The sequence below is a fragment of the Galleria mellonella genome, unplaced genomic scaffold (genome assembly GCF_026898425.1).
Source record: "Galleria mellonella isolate WM207_F2 unplaced genomic scaffold, CSIRO_AGI_GalMel_v1 utg352, whole genome shotgun sequence".
In the NCBI taxonomy this organism is placed as follows: domain Eukaryota; kingdom Metazoa; phylum Arthropoda; class Insecta; order Lepidoptera; family Pyralidae; genus Galleria; species Galleria mellonella.
In genome coordinates, this window is record NW_026442084.1 from 6965125 (window position 1) to 6981662 (window position 16538).

At 35.2% G+C, this 16538-nt stretch overlaps 1 long non-coding RNA gene across 1 annotated transcript in view; it reads right to left on the reverse strand.

The window, feature by feature from the left end:
* LOC128201133 (uncharacterized) overlaps positions 1-16538 on the reverse strand; it is a 65947-nt gene that overhangs the window by 38790 nt on the left and 10619 nt on the right. Inside the window, exon 2 of the long non-coding RNA XR_008253087.1 lies at positions 4484-4522. This is a non-coding gene — a long non-coding RNA (uncharacterized LOC128201133). The remainder of the gene's footprint in view (positions 1-4483; positions 4523-16538) is intronic.

Consider the following 16538-nt stretch of genomic DNA (forward strand, 5'->3'; position numbering starts at 1 on the left):
GAATTTAGAGAAATTTGAATTTCTAAATCTAGGTTACCAATTTTAAGAAGACTCTTTCAAATTTATAGATCAAGTAAACTTATATAAGTAAAAATAAATGTGCATAATTTGAATTATAGACATAAAAATAAGTGATATTAAAAAATAAATATTAATATATTAGGTACCTATAAAAAAATGTTTGAAATGAAATAAATTTACTAATTAATTAATTATTGTCAACGAATTAGGATTGAAATTTATTTATAAATAAATATGGAAATCTAATTCATTGTACCGACCACAATAAAGACAACACCCCCAACTGCCGTTAGGAAATGAAAATGATAAAGGGTTAGATTCAAACAGCTCTTTCGCTTACTCTACATCCATCAATCTATTCATACAAATTTACAACAAAAGAAAAAAAAGTAAATTAATATTTTTATATTAAGTATATAACTTATATATTGTTGTCTAGATTAAAAAAAAAAAGAAACAGACGAAAAATTATACTAACACTGGCCGAAATTTTAAAAATGTCAACATTTGTCCCGCGTTCTTTTCAAACAAAGAAAGAATAAATCAAGCCAAAACCATTCCACCGTGACACCCCCCACCACGGCCTCTCTCACAAAAAAGTACGCACCTATAAACATACAAAGAATGTTGAGAGATCAAGTTACGCTGGTCCCCATCGTTCTACATCTGTTGCTACACCACCAAAAATGGTTGGTACAACAAATTACCATACATTCTAATTTAAATCTTATTTGTATAGCACTAAACGTCACTTAATAGCACGTGCATAGATTTGTGACAGTAATTGTGAGTTTGTAAGACGCGGAGTGTTTAGCAGTCTGACATTTACCCTTTTCCGACAGAAGCCTCCATGCTAGTGGGTTTTTAATTAGAGCAGAGACAAGATGTTTAATTTTCTTTGTTCGACGCCGTGATTGCGTAGTCTATGGATATAACACAGATTTATAACACACGTCAAGCTGAAGGAAATTAATGTAGGAAACCACATGTGCTCTGCAGACAACTATTGTCCGTTCTTCGCCAACAAAATATATTTTGGACTATTTTCAGATATTAATAATATTCGAAGTGAAATACATTCATTTACTTTAAATGAAACAAATTACCTGACTAGACGTATAAATCTAATAACTTAATTAAATTAAGGCTATTTAAAGGCTGAATGTAATATTTTATGCTTAGGAAATAATGAATCTATATATCCCTGTAGTTTTTTAAAAAAAAAAAAAACAAGAATGATAAATGTAAGTGGTGATGTAATAAAATACAATATAAATACGCCGTCGCTCCTTTTATGTACAGTGAGTGTAGAAAGTATTCGTACACCTAGGGTTGTAATAAAAAAAATACGAATTTGATAGACTTTCTTTTATTTATCTAATTTAAATCAATACTATTAAATATTTTAACATTCCCGCACTTAGTTTATGATAATTTTTGTTTTTTAATAAAAAAATTATACAACATAAAAATATTTTTACGTTAACTAAGCAAATAATGACAAACAAAAAGTATTCGTACACTTATAAAATTTGTAAGTAAATGAATATTAAAAAAATATTAATACTTTGTTGGACCACCGTTAGCATTGATGATAGCTTGGAGTCTCTGCGGCATCGAATCAACTAGTTTGAAAATATAAGAAGACGGTATCAATGCCCATTCTTCGCGAAGCGCAATTTTTAGTGTTTCTTTACTCGAAATTGGTCGATTTCGAATTTTATTATCGAGATAATCCCACACATGCTCTATAATATTAATATCAGGTTATTGAGGAGGAATCTCTAGGTATTTTGGAGCGTTAAACAGGATCCATGCTTTAATATTCCATGCTTTATGTTTAGGGTCATTATCTTGTAAAAATATCCAATTATTGTTAAAACCCATTTGAGCTGCACTAAAGAGAAGATTCTCTTTTAAAATATTAATATACGTTTTGTGATCCCTAATTCATCAATAAATGCAAGTTTTCCCACCCCAAAAGCACTCATGCAACCCCATACAAATACTGACCCACCACCGTGTTTTACCGTTGGACATAAATTTTCTTTCTTATATTCCATATTAGGTTTTCTCCATACCATATGATGTCCATCCGATTTGAAAATATTATATTTCGATTCATCTGAGTAAATAACAGTTTGCCAAAAATGATTTTTTTCATTAATATATTTTTTTGCGAATTCTAATCTTTTTTTTCTATTAATATCATTTACCCAATACTTTTTACGCGCAGTTCTTCCATAATAATCGTTACTACGTAATACGTTCCGAACGGTACTGACAGAAATATGGCAATCATTGATATTATTAATTTCTTGTAACACTCGAGCGGCACTAATTTTTGGATTTTTTTTTACACAATTTAAAATTTTCCGATCCAATCGAGGCGTGATTTTTGATGGACGCCCCACCTCTGGGTTTGTTTTTTAGTGTTTTAGTACCTATATTTTTTTTTTTAAAAACAAAAATTATCATAAACAAAGTGCGGGAATGTTAAACTATTTAACAGTATTGATTTAAATTAAATAAATAGAGGAAAGTCTATCAAATTCGTATTTTTTTTATTATAACCCTAGGTGTACGAATACTTTTTACACTCACTGTATGTATTAAACTGTATTACTTCGAATAAGTAATCCTTTGTATGATATCTATGCAAGCAGTTCATTGTATTTAAAAAAATCACAGTATAAGAAACGTATCCAGATCTTCTATTATTCTTCTGTGATAAAGTTTGTAAATAGTTGTAACTATCACGTTGGTTACATAGTTGATTTTCCTGTTTTGTTAAAATAAAGGTGTGGCCGACTCTTAAGTAATATAATTATGTACATACTAACTAAGTGATCCACAAAACGTTATTTTAACCCCCACTACCCCCCACCAACCGGTTCTAATCTTTCTTGTTGAATATAAACTTTAATTTATTAACTTTTTAATAGATGATAATGGAATAGCAACCCCACCCGCGCTTACGGTATACACTGGCAGAGCACTAGAGAAGGATGACAGGCGAGTATGAAAAGGCAAGTCAGTTAGCCTATTGTGATGAATACACCTGGAATTTAGCACGACGGCTTCCAAGGAGGACCACGTGGAGATAGACCTGACAGGGCATATTGCTAGCAATGGAGCTGATAGTTCGTTTTACAACAATCCCTTACCCCCACCAGTACCACTTTTTCTTATCGGATATAAAATTTATTCTATTAAGTTGGAGCAGACATTTACAAAGTTTTTTTTTTTTTAAATCGGTTGAGCACTTTCGGAGATTAGCGTGAACGGACATCGTGACACGGGACTTTTACATATTAAGATGTGTACGTATATGAACACGTATCGTGCAATCTTATTTTTGGTGTACGAACTTGATGCCTTTCTGCCTAACCCTAATGGGAGACAAGCATAAGAGAAATGTATGTATGTATGAACTTTAAAATCTTCCAACTTAATCACCTTATGGATTAGATAGGTCGTATACTTAGCTTCAATTTCGTTCTTTTTTGGTCTCGATACGACCATTTTTCGCTGAGCTATCGGACTTTGAATGAAAATAGATCATTTTCTCTTTGTTCATCAATATCTCCGAAACCAATGGTTACACAGAAATCCATGGCGAAAACCGTTCATTATCATGGGTCGTTATTCGAGACACATGTGTCAGAGGGGAAAGGGATTATTAGTAATGAGTATTTGACAAGTCTATTGTCCTACCAGGTCGACCTCCACGCAGTTCCCCATGGGAACCATCTTGGTTAATTCTTTTCGAATTCATCGTGATGGACTAACTGACCTGCTTTCACTCTCACCTATCTTCACGCACTGCTGCCCCGCCAGCGTACACCGATAGCGCAGACGGGGTTACCATTCCATTATCACGCATTGACATGTTTGTCAAATTGTCTAAATGATTAAGCAACTCGAAATTGGTCTCTCAACAAAGTCATCCATAAAAAAATTACCATAACAATTTCGTATTTATTTTACCTTGACGAAGCGGATATCCTATAAGTCATGGAGCACCGTTGATTGCTTCAAACTAGCTTATGTTATAAACACAATTCATTAAATGGCCAAAGGAAACACATCAAACAGCCAAGGTGGCCCTCAATCCCCATTGATCCATAAACTGGGCCTTGTTTGCTTACGGTGATATCATCCCAAACAATGTGAAACATTATACCATATCTATAGCCATATAAATTAGGTGGATTAAGGTAGATTACAGCTTTATAGTGGGCAATAGCTAATTTGAATGTACTCGTAGCAACGGAGTATTGGAATTTGGAATACGCATTCTTGTTAAAAATGAAATAGATAAAGGAAATTTAAATTTACGATACAATAGTTTTTTTTTTTTTATACCACAAAGGTAGCAAAACCATATACATTATATTATCCAAAAATGTGCTAAGATAAAAGTAATTGAAAATATTATAAAAGATATATTGAAACTCACTTAATTATGAAGTAATAACGTCCAAAGATGAGTAAATATCTGAAAGAAAGAAAAAAAAAATATTAATACATATACCAAAAAGAATAAAGTACTTAGAATAATATAAAAAGAAATGTAAGATCTCTTCCTAGTATCATATAAATATTTATTATTTGTTTACCAGAGGGAGACTTTGTACAAAAGTCGTTTGCTTGGGCACCTCTGTTCCATTCGTGTTTCAACTGTGAAGCAGTTGTGTTTGCATGGCTGTGTTTCGGTTTGAAGGGTGGGATATAGCAGTGAATTTACAGAGTACAGAAGAATAACACCTTGGTCCTCAGGAATGGCAACGCGTGGGGGGTATCATGGACAAAACAGTATACTCTGTTGTGTCCATGGTAGACTTTAGCTTTGAGATCATAATAGACTTTAGCGGTTATTTTTACATTAAATTTAAACACGTTCGACCACAATCTCATCTGACGATTCATTACTAATAATCCCTTCCCCCCCCCCCCCCAATTTAACGTACTAGGTAGCCATTTCGAGTAGGTACTGCTATTTATTAAGTGCCCTTTTACGTGATAGATGTTTGTGAAAATCAGAGGTACTGTAACTCGAGATTTTCAGGCGCCATGTTACAAGGGTCGGCGTAAATTATAACTCTTGTCTTGCAAGCGTAAGTAGCTCCAGTGATCATCAGTGTTGCCAGATCGGGTCTTTTCGGAATTTTGAGTAAAAATTGTTGTATATGTATTCGATGTTTGTCGCTTAATGTTGAGATAGGAACTCTTTGGTTATTTTTTCTTCTCTTTTATAATTTTTTATTCTATTCTACTCTACACACGATTTTGTCGGAGAATTAACAATTTTTTTTATAGTTTTGGTGATAGTTATCACGAAATGAAGATGGGCTTTTTTTTATCGTTCGCATAGTGATAATGAAATCCGCACAAATTCTTGATTGGGTAACAGCAAATGAAACTGGCAAAAAAGAATAAAAAATTTGCAACATTTGTATAGGTAAAAATAAAAAAAATCGCATCCGACGACACTGTTGGTGATAACGACACGCTTACCAGACTGGCCGTATACTTGATTGCCATCTTCGGTCTGAAAAGAGTCTAGCTGAAATCTAATATCTCGCCTATTCGTGCAGACCTAAATTCTCTCTATACAATGATTCAGAACCGGTGCAAATCAGTTCAAACCAGTTCAATTAGACGTGGCTGTAAAGAGGCCAACTCTGTGAGTTCATGCCTAAATTTTTAGCTACTAAATAGACAAATAATTTGTGGATTTTAGAAGTTAGAACATATATAACTCGAGAGATTCTTTTAACTAATTGCTGGTAATTTGTTTAACATTGACTTTGTTACATGACAGAGGTGAAACTATTTCTATATATGGTAAAAGAAGCAATATAGCTGATAATAATTGTATACAATAGATATATTTGTATCAATTATAATAAAAATTAGTCCATGTGTGGTCCCGGTATAGAATGAGCTACCCTTTCCTTTCCCGTAACACCTTAGCCCACAGGAATGACAACGAATGGGTATCATAGGCACAGTATAGTCCACGGTACTGTTCATGTCTTTAGGCGACGTTACCGCTTTCCGTCAAATGGGCCGTCAACTTATGTACCATTACAAGTTACATAAAAAAGTCTACCGTCGGGTTCGGTGGGAATGTTCTTATCTATTGAGAAGTATCCGCTTAAAAAATACATCACAGAATACACTGTGATGCCCACGGTACCCATGCGTTGCCATTCCTGAGGACTACGGTGTTATACCTCCTCACCCTGCAATTTCCCATCACACAATTACGTACATTTTGCATACGATACTGTGTTATGGTAAAATCATAAAACAGCTCACGAAGTTGAAGTCAAGATGAGTCAGTCTTCGACAGCTATGAATTAAGTCATATGTACCTAAAACGGGTAGACAAGACACGTCGTGTTGAAATTCGTCTGTACGTCACATCTCGTCTAACCATATATGTAAGTGCTAGCATTTACCCGCGACTTTGTCTGTCGAGGATATATTTACTGACTGAACAAATGTCTTTTTGAAAAATAATAATAACGATTATATTTCTGTGTAGTTCAGGCATAGAAAACATCGTGAACAATTCTTGTTGAATTCGTCACGATGGGCTAACTGACCTGCTTCATCCTCACCTATCATCCTTCACTGGTACCCCGCCGGTGTATACCGATAGCACGGGTGGGGTCACTATTTCATTATCACCTACAAAAACAAAAACAGTGGACAATTAATGACTGAAATAATAATAAAAAAAATAAAAATAAAAAATTATTTCCTAGCATTATTATAAATTTTTTGAAGACGTCGTTGCTTGTCTTTCACATTAAAACTACTGGACGTATTTTTTTTTATGCGTGAAAATGGTATGGTAAACCCCGCCTGTGTTATCGGTATACGCTGGCGGAGCACCAGTGTAGGGTGATAGATGAGAATGAAAACAGGCCAGTTAGCCCATCATGATGAATTCATCAGGAATCAACCATGATAGAACCAGGGGAAACCGGGAGGAGGTTGACCTGGTTGGGTATATTGCTAGCAATGAGATTCTCAGTCTCCATTACTAACAATCCCTTTCTCCCCGACACAGTAGGTATTGCACAATAATATAGCGATCAATAACTATTCTCGACTACTATTAGTCATTCCATACGTCACACATACATAGTTAGAGGATAAAGGAAAATAGAGATCTTTTTGTTTTCGTATGTATGACAAATAAGCTTTACAATTTACGATTATTTTCCAATGCATATATATATATATATATATATATATATATATATATATATATATATATATATATATATATATACAGCGCCATCTAGTGATATGTATTTTAAATAAAAAGATATTTATTTATTTTTTTGGAAAACGTACAGCTGAATGACAATCAATACATAATCTAATTTATATATATGTTAAGCCATGAATCGTTTTCACATTTGCGTAATTATATATATATATATATATATATATATATATATGATATATATATATATATATATATATATATATATATATATATATATATATATATATATATATATATATATATATATATATATATATATATATATATATATATATATATATCATTTAATATATATAAAAACTATTTTTTTATACCACTTAGGTGGCAAGCATACGGCTCACGTGATTGTAATCGATTACCGTAGCCTATGAACGCCTGCAATACCAGAGGCATTACGCGCGCGTTGCCGACCCTGAAGAAACCTTATTACCCCCTCTTTTGAAGAACCTCATGCTGTAAACTGTAAATACTTTGGGTTTGTTGGAAGAAAACTCTATTAGAGATAAGCTCGCCTTTGTACATTTGATGTCTTCTGTCATAAACTTATAACTGGTGTGTACAATAAAGAATTAAATAAATAAATAAATAAATAAAATTATAATATGAAATTTAATAGCCGTTAATTGTTCACCGCTGGACATAGGTCTCCCCCTATTGTGGTGGTTTTACCAGTAGTTTCCATGCTTAGCAGACGGGTTGGCAACCGAAATTAAGACTTGGTGATGTTTTAAGAAGGACACTATTGCCCATTCTTCGAGCGTTAAGTTTTTTTTTTTTTTTTTATACAACTTAGAATGGGAAACAAGCTGACGGCTCACCTGATGGAAAGTGGTAACCGTCGTCTATAGACATGAGCAGTACCATGGACATAACAGAGTATGCTGTTTCGTTCATGATACCCCCCGTGCGTTGCCATTCCTGAGGACTCAGGTATTATTCCTCTGTACCCAGTAAATTCACGCCATATCCCACCCTTCAAGCCGAAACACAGCCATGAAACACAACTGCTTCACGGTTGAAACACGAATGGGACAGAGGTACCCAAGCAATCGACTTTTGTGCAAAGTCTCCCTCTGGTAAATTATTTTAGTCATCTCTTACGACACCCACGGGAATGGAAGTCGCGGCCCATTTTATGCCAGGACCATATAGCCAAAAGAAGTAGAATAATAAAGTAATAAATTATAATACAATTCCAATTTACAAGAATTAGCAAATTCAATAGTGACAAAATTATTATAAAACCAACACGGGCATAAACCCCATAGACTGCAAAGAGAATAAATAAAATCGGTTCAAAATATGCGACGATATTTCGTAACATAAATACACAAAAAAATCGAATGTAAAACCTATCTTGCTGATACAAAAAACATCCCTTTAATTGGGTACATTTATATAGCCATTTTCAATGTTTAACGGTGTAAATTATAGAACACGGCAACTGGGTGTGGCGGTTCGCGCTTGACCGTTTTATTTATACGTCCTCCCTCATGAGTAATGAATAAAACATACGGAAATAACAATGAAACTGGACGTATTTATATTGCGGGTAGATTTTCCGCTGTATTTTTATGTATTATACCAAAAGAACTGACCGGTTGTAGGAAAAATGTGTTTTTACGCCGTTAATTTATTGTCAGTATTTTTTTTTACAATTGCATCACTTGTAAAGAAGTATTTCTTGTAAGAGGCAATGGCAGCTGTACCCATTTGTATTTATGTCGTATTTTGTTAAGCAAGGGACTGGTTGAAAACCAGCACTGGGACACTCACAGCATCAGCTGAGCCAGTCCCCTATGTTCCACCAGAGGAAGACTTTGTACAAAAGTCGTTTGCTTAAGCACTTCTGTCCCATTCGTGTATCTACTGTGAAGCAGTTGTTTGCATGGCTGTGTTTCGGTTTGAAGGGTGGGATATGGCAGTGAATTTACAGGGTACAGAGGAATAACATCTGAGTCCTTAGGAATGGCAACGCATGGGGGGTATCATGGGCGAAACAGTATACTCTGTTATGTCTATGATACTGCTTATGTTTATAGGCGACGGTTATCACTTTCCATCAGGTGGGCTGTCAGCTTGTTTGTCATTCTAAGTAGCATAAAAAATTTTTCGAAAGAACATGGCAATAGCTGAGTGACGCCATTTTGGTGCTTGTTCTTTTTATTTTTGTTTATTGCTAAATGTTCTTTTTTTTATTATTATTATCTGTGAAATTAAGCACTAAATAAATATTTATTTCGTTCTTTCTAATATGAAACACTTGTTATATATGTATTTTCTGTAGCAATATATATTTTCTATTCTATTCTATTCTATTCTACGTGATCACACCTTCCTGAACAAATACAGGAACAATATGGTCTATGAATGGGATCAATCGAAAATACCCACAGAAAATAAATTCAAGACTTAGTCACAATGGTTTTTAGGGTGAACCGCGTGGAGGTCGGCCTAATAGGGATATGGCAATGGATCTCTTAAGCCCCATTACTAACAATCCCTTTCTCCCTATTCTCAATGGTTTCTTTTAATGATTGAAGAAATGGTAACTCCGCCTGCGCTAGCGGTATGTTTTTTTTTATGGGTGAAAATGGTATGGTAACCCCGCCTGCGCTAACGGGATACGCTGACGGAGCACCAGTGAAGGGTGATAGATCAGAATGAAAACAGGTCAGTTAGCCCATCATGATGAATTCAACAGGAATTAACCATGATAGTTTCCAGGGAGAACCGCGATGAGGTCGACCTGGTTGGGTATATTGCTAGCAATAGGATTCTCAGTCTCCATTACTAACAATTCCTTTCCCCACTAGCGGTATAAGTTGAGGGGACGGGATTGTTAGTAATGGGGAAATTAGTCCCATCGCTTTCATATACCTTACTAGATCGACCTGAAAACCGTGACTAATTTATCGTTGAATTCGTCACGATGGGCTAACTAACCTGCCCTTTTTATCCTCACCTGGTACCCAGCAAATGTATACCGATAGAGACCGGCAGAGTCACCATTCCATCATCACTCATAAAAAAACATATACTGGTGGAAACTACGTGGAGGTCTATCTGTTAAGGTTTATTGCTAACAATGTAGCTGACAGTCCGCATTACTAACAACCCCCCTCCCCCCCTACCGCTACCTACCGTTACCAGAGGAAGACTTTGTACAAAAGTCGATTGCTTGGGTACCTCTGTCACATTCGTGTTTCAACCGTGAAGCAGTTGTGTTTGCATGGCTGTGTTTCGGTTTGAAGGGTGGGATATGGCAGTGAATTTACTGGGTACAGAGAAATAACATTTAAGTCCTCAGGAATGGCAACGCATGGGGGGTATCATGGGCTAAACAGTATACTCTGTTATGTCCATGGTACTGCTCATGTCTATAGGCGACGGTTACCACTTTCCATCAGGTGAGCCGTCAGCTTGTTTGCCATTCTAAGTTGTATAAAAAAAAACCTGGGTTATGGTGCGATTATTCGTACTTCTTTTGAACTCTTTTAAGAACATAACGGAATGTATTTGAATATTTTCACAACGTAGTTTATAATGCGATCAACGTATCTCATTGTATGCATAGTTATCTTCATGTATGACGTAAGAGACTGATAAGAGTGTTGTATCATGAAATTCTCAAACACCGCATTAGCATAGTGTCAGATACCATAGACAGAGAACGTGTAAAGGTATGACTCTTTCTATGTTGCAATTGTGACAATGGTTCAACGGAACATTTCAGAATTTGCTAGTGCCCATCCGACAAGAGCGGAGATTTTAACATGTCTTAAAATACATAAAAAGACTGTTTTAAAGGTACTATGTCTCCGACATATGGCACCTCGAGGGTATATCGTCTGGTTTTTGGTGGGTAAACCCCTGCCTTTTGGGGATTCCCACAGTACCCATTCACCTCCCACAAGGTGTATGGGTCTGCAAAAAGCATTTTCCAGACGTTAAAAAAAAAGGATTGTTAGTAATAAGGATCAATTGACTTCATTGCTAACAATACACTCTAACAGCTCGACCTTCACGCGGTTTCTCCTAAAAACATCATGCCTAGTGAATAAATTACGATGCGCTAATCTGTCTTCATTCTCATCTTTCATTGCTCACTAGTGCCTTTCTAGCGGGGTTGCCATTCTATTCCCATCCCACCAAAAAAATTGTTTTCAGCATTCCAAGCTGCGTAAAAAATTATATAATCCAATTAAACCATCTACTTTTAAAATATATGACTTAGGGAATCATAAATATATTTATATAAGCACCGCTTTCTCTGAGACACCCTTTTTAATTTCAAGGGTTTACTTTCAAAATGGTCCCATGCTAATTTCGTTGAAACTGAACTCTCTCTCTTTTTAAATTATTTGCATCTTTACATTTGATTTAAATAATGTTAATCGGACGGACAAAATTCTAATCTTTAATTATAAATTTAAAATAAACCTTACCCGACTTCGTACCAAAAAGTTATAATTCAATTTTCGACTTATTTACGTTTATAATAAATATAATTCGTTTAAATGAAATTGTTCTGTATGATGCCCACGGCCACTTCCTACCATCGTACGACTCGCCATCGACAGGGAGTTCACCCTAGAACCTAGACGGTCGCGCACAATGCGGTTTCAATTATGTTTTCTCCCACGAACATTCTAATTATGGAATGAGTTCGAACGAACACCCATTTTCACCCATCAAAAACAAAATATGTTAAACAAAAACTTATTTCATTCTTTAACCGACTTCAAAAACAAGAAGTTCTCAATTCGGTTGTATTTTTTTATGGATGTTTTTTTTTACAACACGGGGGGCAAACGAGCATGCGGCTCACCTGATGGTAAGTGACTACCGCCGCCCATGGTCACCCACAACTTGTTACTTCACAACTTCATCAGTTCTAAACCGAAATGGAAAATTCTTTTTTTTTTATCTTAAAGGACATACCTGTAAGTATGTCCCATGAATCCCACAGAAATTTTATTAAAATCAATTCAGTGGTCCTTTTTTTTTCTTTTTTATACAACTTAGAATGGCAAACAAGCTGACGGCCCACCTGATGGAAAGTGGTAACCGTGACCTATAGACATGAGCAGTACCATGGACATAACAGAGTATACTGTTACGCCCATGATACGCCCCATGCGTTGCCATTCCTGAGGACTCATGTGTTATTCCTCTGTACCCAGTAAATTCACGCCATATACCACCCTTCAAATCGAAACACAGCCATGCAAACACAGCTGCTTCACGGTAGAAACACGAATGGGACAGAGGTAGCCAGTTTTTAGATTAAAATAACTGATTATATCATAATAGAATTCTGTTTTTTTTAACACTATGTTATTATTATAACACGATTAGGTAAGTATATATTTTTTTTAAATTTCCTTAATGCATTAAGGAAATTAAAAAAAAATATATGTCAGCGATAACCTTATTGAACTGTGGACTTAATAATATACGAGTAAGAAATGAACTTTCAACTTTTGTTTCCTGCTAATAATTGGCATCGTTAGCGACAGTTTCTATTATATATATATATTAGTTATATACTTATTTTTATACAAATTGATACGACATTTGATAAAGTTATATTAATTAAGAATGTTATTATAAGAAACGACAAAAATACCGTGAGTTCATTAATTTACTTATATATATATATATATATATATATATATATATATATATATATATATATATATATATATATATATATATGTATGTATGTATGTATATAGATATATAGAATAAAAATAAGAAGATGAACTTATTTTTTTTATGCAACTTAGAATGGCAAACATGCTGACTGGATCCACCTGATGGAAAGTGGTAACCGTCGCCTATAGACTTGAGCAGTACCATGGACATAACAGAGTATACTGTTCCACCCATGATACCGCCCACGTATGCCATTCTTAAGAACTCAGGTGTTATTCCTCTGTATCCTGTAAATTCACTGCCATATCCCACCCTTCAAACCGAAACACAGCCATGCAAATACAACTGCTTTGCGGTAGAAACACGAATGAGACAGAGGTACCCAAGCAAACGACTTTTGTACAAAGTCTCTCTGTGGTAAAGGTGATATCCTTAGAGCGACCCTGCTGCTCACCTCTTAACCATTATGTTCTCTTAGTCGCCTCTTACGGCACCCACGAGAATGGAAGCCTGGTCCATTCTATACTGGGACAGTAAAAGGGCAGCAGCCCTTGTGAAAGTGAGTCTGTTTGTTTCTTATATTATAGAGCTTTAATTGTGAAATTGATGTAAGCTATTTTTATCTCGATCAGTAACCACATCTCGGTTACATGAACAAAATTGCTGGTAAATGCTAGTAATAAATAAAAATTGTTCAAAATCCAACAAAGTAAAAAATAAACGGTTATCTAATGGTAAAAGCTAGTCATCATCATCTTCCTACCCTTGTCCCAATCATTTGGGGTCGGCGTAATATGATTTTATCCATATTACAAAAAGATTTGGTTTTTAGTTTTACGACCGGCCACCTGCTTGACGTCAACCCTCTTTGGGAATGCATTTGTTGGTGGTTTCCGCCACCTACGGTAGTAGGTTAAAAGCTAGTAATAACTAAAATTAACAAAAACTAAAACAAAATAAACGGTTATCTAAAGTATTTTGCTAAAAAATACATTAAGAGTCCTTAATAAAAAATATGAAAACAGCAGTGGTATCTTTAGCGAAACAAATTGCAAATCCAATACTGTTTTTGTATATTGCAGCATAATTCTTGGGTCGAACAAAATACCGCATGAAATAAAGTAATTTCAATAATATAATAACAGCAAAAACCCTTCTCGGTTTACTCAATAAGATATGGAGATGACATATTGAAAACATTTTATTTATATGGAGAAAGTAGGGATGAAGCCAGACATAGATGTGGCGAGCACTTCAATCGAGTTGGCAGAACTGAGCCAATCATATTTTTAGACGACTTTTTTTTTTTGTTAATAACTCTGTTTTTTCTCTCTATTCTTTTGTTTTGCTTTTTAATTGTACCTTTTGCTTCACTTTTTTAAACAAAGTTTAGTTAAATAAAAAGGTAATACTTTAAAATTCAAAACTGATGATTTCCATTAATGTCATTATCAATCAATGTATACGATCTAAAAATTGTTCTTAGAATCATCGATAGACATGATTTTACCATGAAAACAAATTAAATTAGACACAGTGATTATAAGAAACAATACACATTGGATTAAAGTAAAAAAAAAAATATGCTACTTAGAATGGCAAACAAGCTGACGACCCACCTAATGGAGAGTGGTAACCGTCGCCTATAGATATGAGCAGTACCATGGACATAACAGAGTATACTGTTTCGTCCTTGATACCCCCCACGCGTTGCCATTCCTGAGAACTCAGGTGTTATTGCTCTGTATCCTGTAAATTCACTACCATATCCCACCCTTCAAACTGAAACACAGCGATGCAAACACAACTGCTTCACGGTTGACGGAAACACGAATGGGACAGAGGTGTCCAAGCAAACGACTTTTGTACAAAGTCTCCCTCTAGTTGAAATATAAAAGGTAAACAACCTACTTGAATTACCTATCGTGTTACAATACAGCTGTTATCAATATTCCATGATTTGACAGTGACATTTCTTTCTTTTTTATTGCTGACAAGTGTCTGACATTTTTGATGTATTTTTTTTATATAACATTTAGAATTTTAATGACTTATTTAACATTTATTCTTTTTAAGTTTTAATATTTGCATGCCTAATTGTGGCGAAACATGAGAACTTATACTTATTGTTACATCTATACAAGAAACATGGTAAATGTTTCTTGTAAATAAATAAATATAAAAAAAAGTCCTTCATTATCACAGGCCACGTGCACCCTACAATAACGTCAACACGTGAAGTATCTCGGAGGGGATGTTGATTATCAACTGAGTGATAACGACCCCTCCCTCCCCCTCCCCCACCACCGCAACACTTCCCCCATTTATTGACCGTGCCCGCATAAACCAAATGAAATCATTATTGGAATAAAGATAATTGTTTGTTACATATATTTTGTTACATAAAAAAATATGGCCGTGGGGTCCCGGCATAGAATAGGCCACAACTTGCTTTCCCGTGGGTGTCGTAAGAGGGGACTATGGAGGGGCGAGGGATGAACAGCAGCGTCCCTCTTAAAACATCTCTAAAACCTGACTGCGATTGCCAATCCGCCTGCCAAGCGTGGCAGCTACTGGCAAAATCCCATAAGAAGGACGCTTATGTTTAGCAGTGGACAGTTTTAATGGATTAATAGTTTTTAAATGGACGATAATGGAATGGTAACCCCACCTGCTCTCTCGTTATACACTGGGTACCAGGGACAGATGATAGGTGAGGATGAAGCAGGTCAGTTGGCCCACCGTGACGAATTTAATAATAAATCAATCACAATGGTTTCCAGGGGGAACCACGAGGAGGTCGATCTGACACAGAATATTGCTAGCAATGTGGCGAATCCCCAATACCAACGATCTCATCTCTCTGACAATACGCAGTGACCATGATTCTTGTAACAATATATAGGATAGATATTTATACTTCGTACGATTTTATATATATATATTTTATATAGTTCCCCAGAAATTAGTCGTCTGTGACATTCGTTAATTATAATGGTTATTGTGGAGATGTCTCGTCACAGACGAACGGACAGTTAGACATGAACAATGGGCATCCGTTTGGGCGCGGAGGAAGGATGCCCTTACACAGTTAATAGGTTCAGGTGTTACTGAGTTCAAGTATTGATTGTATGTGTGATAGCCAGTTCACACATACATCCAACGTTACATTGACCAAACATGTCTAGATGGAGTATCGGAAAACATTCCAAAGAAACGGACTGGTAACAATTAGCTGACACCTTGTTTTTTTTTTACACCGAGTATTCAAGTGTTTACAGTCTCTTCCGCTTTTTGTTTTTTTTTTTTATTATTTTTCGGGGCATTTGTTTGGAAACATTCTGTCTATCTAAAACTTGACCAATCAAATTATGGAATCGATTATTTTAATTTAATTAATTAATTTAATTTCAAATTGCTTATAATTACTTCTCTCCATCCGAGGGTTGCCTGGAAGAGATCGCTTTTAGTGATAAGGTCACCCATTTGTTTTCCACTGTGATTATTTCTTGTAATTTGTTTGTATTGTAGTCTTTTGGAGGAA